Here is a 14,028-nt window from a genome sequence, read left to right on the forward strand (position 1 = left end):
GCCAAGAAAGTATACAGAGTATATAAGAGCAGTAACAAAGTATACAGAACAGTGAGGAGTATGGAGCAGACACAGTGTACATAGAAGCAGCGACAGTATACGGAGTATACAAGAGCAGTAACAGCCAAGAAAGTATACAGAGTATATAAGAGCAGTAACAAAGTATACAGAACAGTGAGGAGTATGGAGCAGACACAGTGTACATAGAAGCAGCGACAGTATACAGAGTATATAAGAGCAGTAACAAAGTATACAGAGCATACAGATGCAGTAACAGAGTACACGGAAGCAGCGACAGTATATGAAATATACAGGAGCAGTAACAGCTAAGAAAGTATACAGAGTATACAACATAAAGAAGCAGAGCATGGAGCGACACACAGCTCCTGCAACAAACTGACAGGATAAATCCTCCATAACCTGCAGAGATCAGAATGCAGGGAGTCGGCAGAACAGCTGATCATCCAGCTGAAGTGATCTACAAGAAAGAGACAAAGGTTATTAATGTGTACAGCAGCCTATGGAGGCTGCACCGTCTGTCCATTAGTCCGACAGGACAGAAAAAAACGCACTGTTGTTGGGGGAGTGTCCCCTCTTATAGGTAGGAGGTGGGGGCTAATTAGGCATTAATTGCTATTTTATTTGCTTGACTTCATTAACATTCCGTCTGTCCTACCAGTTCACAGGGGCAGATATTCCCCACTTGTGCTGCTGGTTAGGAAGTAAGGGAAACAAGAATATAACTACTATAATACTACTCCTATATACAAGAATATAACTACTATAATACTGCCTCCTATATATAAGAATAAAACTACTATAATACTGCTCCTATATACAGGAATATACCTACTATAATACTGCTCCTATATACAAGAATATAACTACTATAATACTGCTCCTATATACAGGAATATACCTACTATAATACTGCTCCTATATACAAGAATATAACTACTATAATACTGCTCCTATATACAAGAATATAACTACTATAATACTGCTCCTATATACAAGTGTTACGCCTAGCGCTCCGGGTCCCCGCTCCTCCCCGGAGCGCTCACGGCGTCTTTCTCCCTGCAGCTCCCCGGTCAGTCCCGCTGACCGGGAGCGCTGCACTGTCACGGCCGTTGGGGATGCGATTCGCACAGCGGGACGCGCCCGCTCGCGAATCGCATCCCAGGTCACTTACCCGTTCCCGTCCCCTGCTGTCATGTGCTGGCGCGCGCGCGCCAGCTCCCTGAGACTTAAAGGGCCAGTGCACCAATGATTGGTGCCTGGCCCAATTAGCTTAATTGGCTTCCACCTGGTCCCTGACTATATCTGACCTCCTCCCATGCACTCCCTTGCCGGATCTTGTTGCCCTTGTGCCTAGTGAAAGCGTTTTGTGTGTCTAAAGCCTGTGTACCAGAACTTCTGCTATCCACCCTGACTACGAACCTTGCCGCCTGCCCCCGACCTTCTGCTACATCCGACCTTGCTTCTGTCTACTCCCTTGTACCTCGCCTATCATCAGCAGTCAGAGAGGTTGAGCCGTTGCTAGTGGATACGACCTGGTCACTACCGCCGCAGCAAGACCATCCCGCTTTGCGGCGGGCTCTGGTGAAAACCAGTAGTGACTTAGAACCGGTCCACTAGCGCGGTCCTCGCCAATCCCTCTCTGGCACAGAGGATCCACTACCTGCCAGCCGGCATCGTGACAGTAGATCCGGCCATGGATCCCGCTGAGGTCCCTCTGCCTTATATCTCTGATATCACCACGGTGGTCGCCCAGCAATCCCGACAGATCGCCCATCTAACCCACCAGCTGTCGGAAGTATTCACCATTGTGCAGCAACTTCAGTCGCAACTTCAGCAGCAATCATCTCCTCCGCCAGCTCCTGCACCCCTTCCGCAGCGAGTGGCCACTCCTAGCCTCCGCCTGTCCTTGCCGGACAAATTTAATGGGGACTCTAAGTTTTGCCGTGGCTTTCTTTCGCAATGTTCCCTGCACATGGAGATGATGTCGGACCAGTTTCCTACTGAAAGGTCTAAGGTGGCTTTCGTAGTCAGCCTTCTGTCTGGAAAAGCCCTGTCATGGGCCACACCGCTCTGGGACCGCAATGACCCCGTCACTGCCTCTGTACACTCCTTCTTCTCGGAAATTCGAAGTGTCTTTGAGGAACCTGCCCGAGCCTCTTCTGCTGAGACTGCCCTGTTGAACCTGGTCCAGGGTAATTCTTCCGTTGGCGAGTACGCCGTACAATTCCGTACCCTTGCTTCTGAACTATCCTGGAATAATGAGGCCCTCTGCGCGACCTTTAAAAAAGGCCTATCCAGCAACATTAAAGATGTTCTGGCCGCACGAGAAACTCCTGCTAACCTGCATGAACTCATTCATCTAGCCACTCGCATTGACATGCGTTTTTCTGAGAGACATCAAGAGCTCCTCCAGGAAAAAGACTTAGATCTCTGGACACCTCTCCCACAGTCTCCACTGCAATCTGCGCCTAGGCCTCCCGCCGAGGAAGCCATGCAAGTGGATCGGTCTCGCCTGACCCTGGAAGAGAGGAATCGCCGTAAGGAAGAGAATCTTTGTCTGTACTGTGCCAGTACCGAACATTTTTTGGTGGATTGCCCTATCCGTCCTCCACGTCTGGGAAACGCACGCTCGCACCCAGCTCTCGTGGGCGTGGCGTCTCTTGATGCTAAGTCGGCTTCTCCACGTCTCACGGTGCCTGTACGGATTTCTACTTCAGCCAGCTCTTCCCTCTCAGCCGTGGCCTGCCTGGACTCTGGTGCCTCTGGGAATTTTATTCGGGAGTCCTTGGTGAATAAATTCCGCATTCCGGTGACCCGTCTTGTCAAGCCACTCCACATTTCCGCAGTCAACGGAGCCAGGTTGGATTGCACCGTGCGTTACCGCACGGAGCCCCTCCTAATGTGCATCGGACCTCATCACGAGAAAATTGAATTTTTGGTCCTTCCCAATTGCACTTCCGAAATTCTCCTTGGACTACCCTGGCTTCTACACCATTCCCCAACCCTGGACTGGTCCACTGGGGAGATCAAGAGTTGGGGTCCCTCTTGTTCCAAGGACTGCCTTAAACCGGTTCCCAGTACTCCCTGCCGTGACCCTGTGGTTCCTCCTGTATCCGGTCCCCCTAAGGTCGTTAGGGACTCTGCCTGCCACAGAAAATGCCTCTCCCCCCCTCCCAGTCCACTCAGGCAAGCCTCGGTGCCTCCTCTTGGCCCTCGTCCTGGTGTCACACTGCCCCGTGCCAGGCCTCGCCCTCTGCCCTCCCTCCCCATTCCCACTCCTGCTGTACTGCCTGCCATTGAGGAAACCATCCATTCCTTCCCGGTGTCCTCATCCCAGGGGAGGCAGTCACCGGACAAAAAAAAGGGGAGACCTAAGGGGGGGGGGGGTACTGTTACGCCTAGCGCTCCGGGTCCCCGCTCCTCCCCGGAGCGCTCACGGCGTCTTTCTCCCTGCAGCTCCCCGGTCAGTCCCGCTGACCGGGAGCGCTGCACTGTCACGGCCGTTGGGGATGCGATTCGCACAGCGGGACGCGCCCGCTCGCGAATCGCATCCCAGGTCACTTACCCGTTCCTGTCCCCTGCTGTCATGTGCTGGCGCGCGCGGCTCCGCTCTCTAGGGCGCGCGCGTGCCAGCTCCCTGAGACTTAAAGGGCCAGTGCACCAATGATTGGTGCCTGGCCCAATTAGCTTAATTGGCTTCCACCTGGTCCCTGACTATATCTGACCTCCTCCCATGCACTCCCTTGCCGGATCTTGTTGCCCTTGTGCCTAGTGAAAGCGTTTTGTGTGTCTAAAGCCTGTGTACCAGAACTTCTGCTATCAACCCTGACTACGAACCTTGCCGCCTGCCCCCGACCTTCTGCTACGTCCGACCTTGCTTCTGTCTACTCCCTTGTACCTCGCCTATCATCAGCAGTCAGAGAGGTGAGCCGTTGCTAGTGGATACGACCTGGTCACTACCGCCGCAGCAAGACCATCCCGCTTTGCGGCGGGCTCTGGTGAAAACCAGTAGTGACTTAGAACCGGTCCACTAGCGCGGTCCTCGCCAATCCCTCTCTGGCACAGAGGATCCACTACCTGCCAGCCGGCATCGTGACAACAAGAATATAACTACTATAATACTGCTCCTATATACAAGAATATAACTACTATAATACTGCTCCTATATACAAGAATATATCTACTATAATACTGCCTCCTATATACAAGAATATAACTACTATAATACTGCTCCTATATACAGGAATATACCTACTATAATACTGCTCCTATATACAAGAATATAACTACTATAATACTGCCTCCTATATATAAGAATAAAACTACTATAATACTGCTCCTATATACAATAATATAACTACTATAATACTGCTCCTATATACAAGAATATAACTACTATAATACTGCTCCTATATACAAGAATATAACTACTATAATACTGCTCCTATATACAAGAATATAACTACTATAATACTGCTCCTATATACAAGAATATAACTACTATAATACTGCTCCTATATACAAGAATATAATTACTATAATACTGCTCCCTATATACAAGAATATAACCACTATAATACTGCCTCCTATATACAAGAATATAACTACTATAATACTGCTCCTATATACAAGAATATATCTACTATAATACTGCTCCTATATACAAGAATATAACTACTATAATACTGCTCCTATATACAGGAATATACCTACTATAATACTGCTCCTATATACAAGAATGTACCTACTATAATACTGCTCCTATATACAAGAATATAACTACTATAATACTGCCCCTATATACAAGAATATAACTACTATAATACTGCTCCTATATACAAGAATATAACTACTATAATACTGCTCCTATATACAGGAATATACCTACTATAATACTGCTCCTATATACAAGAATATAACTACTATAATACTGCCTCCTATAATACTGCTCCTATATACAAGAATATAACTACTATAATACTGCTCCTATATACAAGAATATAACTACTATAATACTGCTATATATACAAGAATATAACTACTATAATACTGCCTCCTATGTACAAGAATATAACTACTATAATACTGCCTCCTATATACAAGAATATAACTACTATAATACTGCTCCTATATACAAGAATATAACTACTATAATACTGCCTTGTATATACAAGAATATAACTACTATAATACTGCCTCCTATATACAAGAATATAACTACTATAATACTGTCTCCTATATACAAGAATATAACTACTATAATACTGCCCCTATATACAAGAATATAATTACTATAATGCTGCTATATATACAAGAATATAACTACTATAATACTGCTCCTATATACAAGAATATAACTACTATAATACTGCCTCCTATATACAAGAATATAATTACTATAATACTGCTCCTATATACAAGAATATAACTACTATAATACTGCCTCCTATATACAAGAATATAACTACTATAATACTGCCTCCTATATACAAGAATATAACTACTATAATACTGCTCCTATATACAAGAATATAACTACTATAATACTACTCCTATATACAAGAATATAACTACTATAATACTGCCTCCTATATACAAGAATATAACTACTATAATACTGCCTCCTATATACAAGATTATAACTACTATAATACTGCTATATATACAAGAATATAACTACTATAATACTGCTCCTATATACAAGAATATAACTACTATAATAATGCCCCTATATACAAAACTATAGTATAAAACTGCCCCTTATGTATAAGAATATGTACCACAGCTGCCTGCTTCTTTTTAATATATTCCCTTACTGAGCGGCATTTTAGTAGTAACCTAATAAACCTGTCAATATGTGACTGATTTTGTTCCTCAGCCATTAGCGTGAATCTCACATCTAGTTTATTGAATTATCAATTTTCTTTTCTTTTTTTCTTTTTTTTAACATCAATTTTCATACATTTACATAAATAAATTATAACATTTCACAAGTGTTCGAGTAGTTTTCAGGGACAATCCTGAATGAACCAACAGGATATAAAAAATGCCACCATCCCTAGCCTCACTGTATAAACACTTAAAATCAGTGGTCTCAAATTGTGGCCCTCCAGATGTTGCAAAACTTTGACTCCCAGCATGCCCGGACAGCGAACATCAACATATGGAGAACCAAAGTTTGAGACCACTGCCTTAAATCAATTATAATACTGCTCCTATATACAAGAATATAACACTGCCCCCTATATACAAGAATATAACTACTATAATACTGCTCCTATATACAAGAATATAACTACTATAATACTGCTCCTATATACAAGAATATAACTACTATAATACTGCTCCTATACACAAGAATATAACTACTATAATACTGCCTCCTATATACATGAATATAACTACTATAATACTGCCTCCTATATACAAGAATATAACTATTATAATACTGCCTCCTATATACAAGAATATAACTACTATAATACTGCCTCCTATATACAAGAATATAACTACTATAATACTGCCCCTATATACAAGAATATAACTACTATAATACTGCTCCTATATACAAGAATATAACTACTATAATACTGCTCCTACATACAAGAATATATCTACTATAATACTGCCTCCTATATACAAGAATATAACTACTATAATACTGCCTCCTATAATCAAGAATATAACTACTATAATACTGCCCCCTATATACAAGAATATAACTACTATAATACTGCCTCCTATAATCAAGAATATAACTACTATAATACTGCCCCCTATATACAAGAATATAACTACTATAATACTCCTCCTATATACAAGAATATAACTACTATAATACTGCTCTTATATACAAGAATATAGCTACTATAATACTGCTCCTATATACAAGAATATAACTACTATAATACTGCTCCTATATACAAGAATTTAACTACTATATTACTGCCCCCAATATGCAAGCATATAACTACTATAATACTGCTGTTACGATGAACGCTCCGGGTCCCTGCTCCTCCCCGGAGCGCTCGCAGCGTTCGTCTCTGTGCAGCGCCCCGGTCAGACCCGCTGACCGGGAGCGCTGCACTGGTGTCACCGGCGGGGATGCGATCTGCATAGCGGGACGCGCCCACCCGTGGGTCGCATCCCATTCTCCTCACCTGCCCCGTCCTCTGGCTGTTCAGTCCCGGCGCGCGCGGCCCTGCTCTCTGTCTCTACCGGACAAGTTTGATGGGGACTCTAAACACTGCCGTGGATTCCTGTCCCAGTGTTCCCTTCACCTGGAGATGATGTCGGACCAATTCCCCACTGAACGGTCTAAGGTGGCTTTCGTGGTCAGTCTCCTGTCTGGAAAGGCCTTGTAATGGGCCACACCGCTCTGGGACCGCAACGATCCTGCCACTGCTACAATCCTGTCCTTCTTCTCTGAAGTTCGTAGTGTCTTTGAGGAGCCAGCCCGGGCCTCCTCAGCCGAGACTGCTTTGCTGAACCTCGTCCAAGGGAGTTCTTCCGTAGGCGAATACGCCATCCAGTTTCGTACCCTCGCTTCAGAGCTATCCTGGAACAATGAGGCCCTCTGCGCGACCTTCAAGAAAGGCTTATCCAGTAACATCAAGGATGTCCTGGCCGCACGAGAAATTCCTGCAAATCTGTCTGAACTTATCCATTTGGCCACCCGCATCGACATGCGTTTCTCTGAAAGACGCCAGGAACTTCGACAGGAAAAGGATCTTGTTCGCACCAGGCGATTTCTCTCCCTGGCTCCTCTCTTCCAAAGTCCTTTGCAATCTGTTCCTGTGCCTACCGCCGAGGAGGCTATGCAAGTGGATCGGTCCCGCCTGACCCTACAAGAGAGGACTCGCCGCCGTAACGAGAGTCTGTGCCTGTACTGTGCTAGTACCGAACACTTCCTAAAAGACTGTCCTATCCGCCCTCCGCGTCAGGAGAAACGCACTCTATTACCTCACAAAGGTGAGACGACTCTTGGTGTGAATTCTGCTTCTCCACGTCTCACTGTGCCTGTGCGGATTTCTCCTTCCGCCAATTCCTCCTTCTCAGCTGTGGCCTTCTTTGACTCTGGTTCTGCAGGAAATTTTATTTTGGCCTCTTTTGTTAATAGGTTCAGCATCTCAGTGACCAGTCTCGTCAAGCCGCTCTACATTTCTTCTGTCAACGGAGAAAAATTGGACTGCACTGTGTGCTACCGCACAGAACCCCTGCTTATGAGCATTGGACTGCATCATGAAAAGATTGAATTTCTTGTTCTGCCCAACTGCACATCTGAAGTTCTTCTCGGTCTGCCATGGCTCCAACGTCATGCTCCTACCCTTGACTGGACCACCGGGGAGATCAAAATTTGGGGTCCTTCTTGTCTCAAACGATGCCTCACATCTGCTTCCACTTGTCAAACCCCTGTGGCTCCACCTATACCGGGTCTTCCCAAGGCCTACCATGACTTTTCTGATGTTTTCTGCAAAAAGCAAGCAGAGATCTTACCACCTCATAGGCCTTATGACTGTCCTATTGACCTCCTTCCTGGTACCACTCCACCCAGGGGCAGGATTTACCCTCTGTCTGCCCCAGAGACTCAAGCCATGTCCGAATATATCCAGGAGAACCTAAAGAGAGGTTTTATTCGGAAGTCCTCATCCCCTGCTGGAGCGAGGTTTTTCTTTGTCTCTAAAAAGGATGGATCCTTACGACCATGCATTGACTACCGCGGTTTAAATAAAATCACCATCAAAAACCGCTATCCCCTGCCTTTAATCTCTGAACTCTTTGACCGTCTTCGTGGCACTAATATATTCACTAAATTGGACTTAAGAGGCACATATAATCTTATTCGCATCAGGAAAGGTGATGAGTGGAAGACCGCTTTCAATACTAGAGATGGACATTTCGAATATCCAGTTATGCACTTTGGGCTCTGCAACGCCCCTGCAGTCTTCCAGGACTTCCTTATTGAGATATTTCGGGACTTATTATATACCTGTGTTGTGGTTTACCTGGACGACATCTTGATTTTATCCTCTAACTTGGAGGAACACCGTCGTCATGTCCGTCTAGTGCTCAAAATACTTTGTGAAAACCACCTGTATGCTAAAATTGAAAAATGTCTCTTTGAATGCAACAGTCTTCCTTTTCTAGGTTACCTAGTCTCTGGCCAAGGGCTTCAAATGGATCCAGATAAACTGTCAGCGGTTTTGGATTGCCCACGCCCTTCTGGACTCCGCGCTATCCAACGCTTTCAGGGATTTGCCAACTATTACCGACAGTTTATTCCCCATTTCTCCACCAATGTGGCCCCTATTGTGGCCCTGACCAGGAAGAATGCTAATCCTAAGTCATGGCCTCCTCAAGCTGATGAGGCCTTCAATCGTCTCAAAACTGCCTTCGCTTCTGCATCAGTGCTGTCCAGACCTGATCCATTGAAACCTTTCTTCCTGGAAGTTGACGCTTCCTCAGTCGGAGCCGGAGCCTTACTTCTTAAAAAAAACTCTACCGGACGTAACATTACTTGTGGTTTCTTCTCTAAAACCTTCTCTCCGGCAGAAAAGAATTACTCCATTGGAGATCGGGAACTTCTGGCCATCAAGTTAGCACTCGAAGAGTGGAGGCATCTATTGGAAGGTTCCAAACACCCCATTGTCATTTACACTGACCACAAGAATCTCTCGTACCTCCAGTCTGCTGAGCGTCTAAATCCTCGCCAGGCTAGATGGTCGTTGTTTTTTGCCCGCTTTAACTTCAAGATACACTTCCGTCCCGCAGACAAAAATGTCAGAGCTGACGCCCTCTCTCGTTCGTTCCTCAGATGCCACCGAATCTGAAGCCCCTCTGCAGCATATCGTACCGCCTGAGTGCCTGGTCTCCTCTGCTCCAGCCTCACTGGGTCAAACCCCCCCTGGAAAGACTTTTGTTCCTTCACGCCTTTGCCTCAAGATCCTCAAATAGGGGCATTCCTCTCACCTAGCTGGCCATGCTGGCATTAAAAAGTCCATCCAGCTCATTTCCCGTTTGTATTGGTGGCCTACGCTGGAGGGTGACGTTACTGATTTCGTTCGGGCCTGTACTATTTGTGCCCGGGATAAAACCCCTCGCCAGAAGCCTCCTGGACTCCTCCTTCCTTTGCCCATCCCTGAGCAACCATGGTCCCAAATTGCCATGGATTTCATTACTGATCTGCCCGTATCCCACGGCAACACCGTCATCTGGGTGGTCGTTGATCGTTTTTCCAAAATGGCACACTTCATTCCGCTTCCAGGTCTTCCTTCTGCGCCACAGTTGGCGAAGCAATTTTTTCTGCATATTTTTCGCCTTCACGGGCTTCCCACGCATATCGTCTCGGATAGAGGCGTTCAATTTGTGTCGAAATTTTGGAGAGCTCTCTGTAACCAATTAAAAATCAAATTAAATTTCTCGTCCTCCTATCACCCCCAATCCAATGGACAAGTAGAGAGAGTAAACCAGATTCTTGGTGACTACCTGCGACATTTTGTCTCCTCCCGCCAAGACGATTGGGTCGACCTTCTGCCCTGGGCTGAATTCTCGTACAATTTCAAAAATTCGGAGTCCTCTGCCAAATCCCCATTCTTTGTGGTGTACGGCCGTCACCCTCTGCCCCCCCTCCCCATTCCCACTTCTTCTGGACTTCCTGCTGTAGATGAAGTAACCCGGGATTTCTCTGTTATCTGGAAGGAGACTCAAAAGTCGCTCCTACTGGCCTCGTCTCGTATGAAGAGACATGCAGATAAGAAGAGAAGAACTCCTCCTGTCTTCGCTCCTGGGGACAAAGTGTGGCTCTCTGCCAAATATATCCGGTTTCGTGTTCCTAGCTACAAACTGGGTCCACGTTACCTTGGACCATTTAAAGTCAAGAGTCAAATCAATTCTGTCTCCTACAAGCTTCTTCTTCCTCCTTCTCTTCGTATTCCTAACTCCTTTCATGTTTCCCTTCTCAAACCTCTCGTTCTTAACCGCTTTTCCCCCAAGGTCACCGCTCCTGCTCCTGTCTCTGGCTCCTCTGATGTCTTCACGGTAAAGGAAATCCTCGCCTCCAAGGTAGTCAGAGGTAAAAAAAAAATTCTCGTTGACTGGGAGAATTGTGGCCCCGAAGAGAGGTCTTGGGAGCCCGAGGACAATATCCTCAACAAGGGACTTATCCATAGGTTCCTGGGCTCCAAAAAGAGGGGGAGACCAAAGGGGGGGGGGGGTACTGTTACGCCGAGCGCTCCAGGTCCCTGCTCCTCCCCAGAGCGCTCACGGCGTTCGTCTCTGTGCAGCGGGGCGCTGCACTGGTGGGTGCTGACCGGGTGCGCTGCACTGGTGTCACCGGCGGGGATGCGATCCGCGGGTCGCATCCCAATCTCCTCACCTGCCCCGTCCTCTGGCTGTTCAGTCCCGGCGCGCGTGCGCCGGCTCTCTGAGATTTATAGGGCCAGTGCACCATTGCTTGGTGCCTGGCCCAATCAGTACCTGCACCTGCTTCATTTGTATAAAAACCCACTTCCCCTTCCTGTCCTTGCCGGATCTTGTTGCCTTGTGCCCTGTGAAAGCGTTTAGTGTGTTCCCAAGCCTGTGTTCCCAGACCTTCTGCTGTTGCCCCTGACTACGACTCTTGCTGCCTGCCCTGACCTTCTGCTACGTCCGACCTTGCTCTTGCCTTGTCCCTGTGTACCCCGCCTGTCTCAGCTGTCAGCTGGGGTTGAGTCGCTATCGGGTGGAACGACCTGGGGGTTACCTGCCGCTGCAAGTCCATCCCGCTTTGCGGCGGGCTCTGGTGAAAACCAGTAACCCCTTAGACTCCGTTCCCCTGGTACGGCCCACACCATCACCCCACTGACACAGAGGATCCACCTCCAGTGTCCTCGCTGCATACCAGTCCGGATCCTGACAACTGCTCCTATATACAAGAATATAACTACTATAATACTGCCTCTTATATACAAGAATATAACTACTATAATACTGTTCCTATATACAAGAATATAACTACTATAATACCGCCTCTTATATACAATAATATAACTACTATAATACTGCCCCTATATACAAGAATATAACTACTATAATACTGCTCCTATATACAAAAATATAACTACTATAATACTGCTCCTATATACAAGAATATAACTACTATAATACTACTCCTATATACAAGAATATAACTACTATAATACTGCTCCCTATATACAAGAATATAAGTACTATAATACTGCTCCTATATACAAGAATATAACTACTATAATACTACAATACTGCTCCTATATACAAGAATACAACTACTATAATACTGTTCCTATATACAAGAATATAACTACTATAATACTACAATACTGCTCCTATATACAAGAATACAACTACTATAATACTGTTCCTATATACAAGAATACAACTACTATAATACTGCTCCTATATACAAGAATATAACTACTATAATACTGCTCCTATATACAAGAATATAACTACTATAATACTGCTCCTATATACAAGAATATAACTACCATAATACTGCTCCTATATACAAGAATATAACTATTATAATGCTGCCCTACAATGTTAATAAAGCATTGTGCAGCATCCATGCCAATAGATGAGGTCCTAATGGTGTCATATGTTATGTATAAAGTCCACTATCCCCCGCACATGTCTTCTTCACCATTGTTCATTACGGTCGTATTTCTAGGCAGCGGAGGGTAAATAGCGGGCGTGTTGCTGCAGTCGTCTCTTTTCCTGGCGGTATTTCTCGCTCGCTCGTGTCTCTCGCCTGGCGTGCCTCTGCCGCTATAGAAAATAATAATTTAAAGCAAAAGAAAATAATGTGTTGCCATTCACTGCGCCGTCACTATGGAAATGAAGGACTCGCTCCTTTGTCTGGCGTGTCAGGAGCGCGAGCAGCAGCAAAGTGATTATCTTAATGTTCATTGTGTGGGAAATGCAGGGAGATCGGCTAATATACCGCCACAGAGGTCAATGGAGAATTACTGCTGTGGGGGCCCAAAGTCGCTTCTACTCTGGATCAATACTCAGATTATATCAGAGAGTGATAGAGGAAGAACTGGGGAGCGGGACAGCACTGAAACGCGTCACGTATACCACGCAGCTTGCTTAGCACTACCGCCACCTCTCGACTGGAAAGTGCAGTGGTGTGCATTGAGAAAACATTTACAGGGGCATTTTTTAGGTTTTAGCAGCCTCCTATGTAGAATAGTATATATTATATCATTATACGGGGGTTAGAAGACTCTCCCTATATAGCAATCTAGCATTCTGCCTGTCTGCAAGCGCTTCTAGGCAGAACTCTCTGTATACAGACAGCTCCCCCTAGTGGCAGTTCCAAGCAGACATAATTTCAGTACTTACCTGTGGCCGGGTGTAGACTTAGCTGAAATCTTCCTGCTATTCTGTACACTCCTGTTAGAGTATTGTTCACACTATGGACATAACACAAGGAAACTCAGAGCAGAATCTGCTTGAAGAATCTTATTCCGGAATCCACGGATGATGCCTGCGAGGACAATATTCTCCATCCCGTTCACTACAGCGCAGCCGCGGGACTTCTCTGGCGGAATCTGCAGGAAGATTGAACATCTTTAGCATTCCAGTGGAATCAAATACCTTCTCACAAGTTCTGTAATTAAACTAAGCAGCAAAGCCCTATTAAAATCAATGGGATTCTGCTGTAAGAAGAATCCATGCAGAATTTATGTAGTGTGAACAGGGCCTTAGACTATTTAAAGGGAAACTGTTTAATGCTGTTCAAACCACAGAGATGAAGAAAAAAAGATACAGGCAGTAGTGTACCTATGCTCTGGCAAAACCAGCCACGACTGGGGGCACAGACCTCCGCCCCAACGCAGTGCGGGCACCAATGTGCGTCACTCATCAACGCCTGCACTGTGGGAGAAGGAAGATGCGGCTGACGGAGGAGACTGCTGCATGGGACATGATCAGGTTAGCATAAGCTTCCGTCCCCTCCCCCTTTGTTCTGAGATCTTGGGGAGGAAA

General features: G+C 45.7%; 1 protein-coding gene across 4 annotated transcripts in view; it reads right to left on the reverse strand.

Annotated features, from left to right (window-relative positions):
* The window catches only part of FOXN3 (forkhead box N3), a 177,361-nt gene extending 163,778 nt beyond the window's left edge, over window positions 1-13,583 (reverse strand). For all 4 annotated transcript variants that reach the window (XM_056546145.1, XM_056546141.1, XM_056546140.1 and 1 more), the window contains exon 1: window positions 13,384-13,583. The gene's annotated coding sequence lies outside the window, so the exon portion shown is untranslated. The remainder of the gene's footprint in view (window positions 1-13,383) is intronic.
* Between the last annotated feature and the right edge of the window lie 445 nt (window positions 13,584-14,028).

The sequence above is a fragment of the Hyla sarda genome, chromosome 11 (assembly GCF_029499605.1).
Source record: "Hyla sarda isolate aHylSar1 chromosome 11, aHylSar1.hap1, whole genome shotgun sequence".
NCBI lineage: Eukaryota > Metazoa > Chordata > Amphibia > Anura > Hylidae > Hyla > Hyla sarda.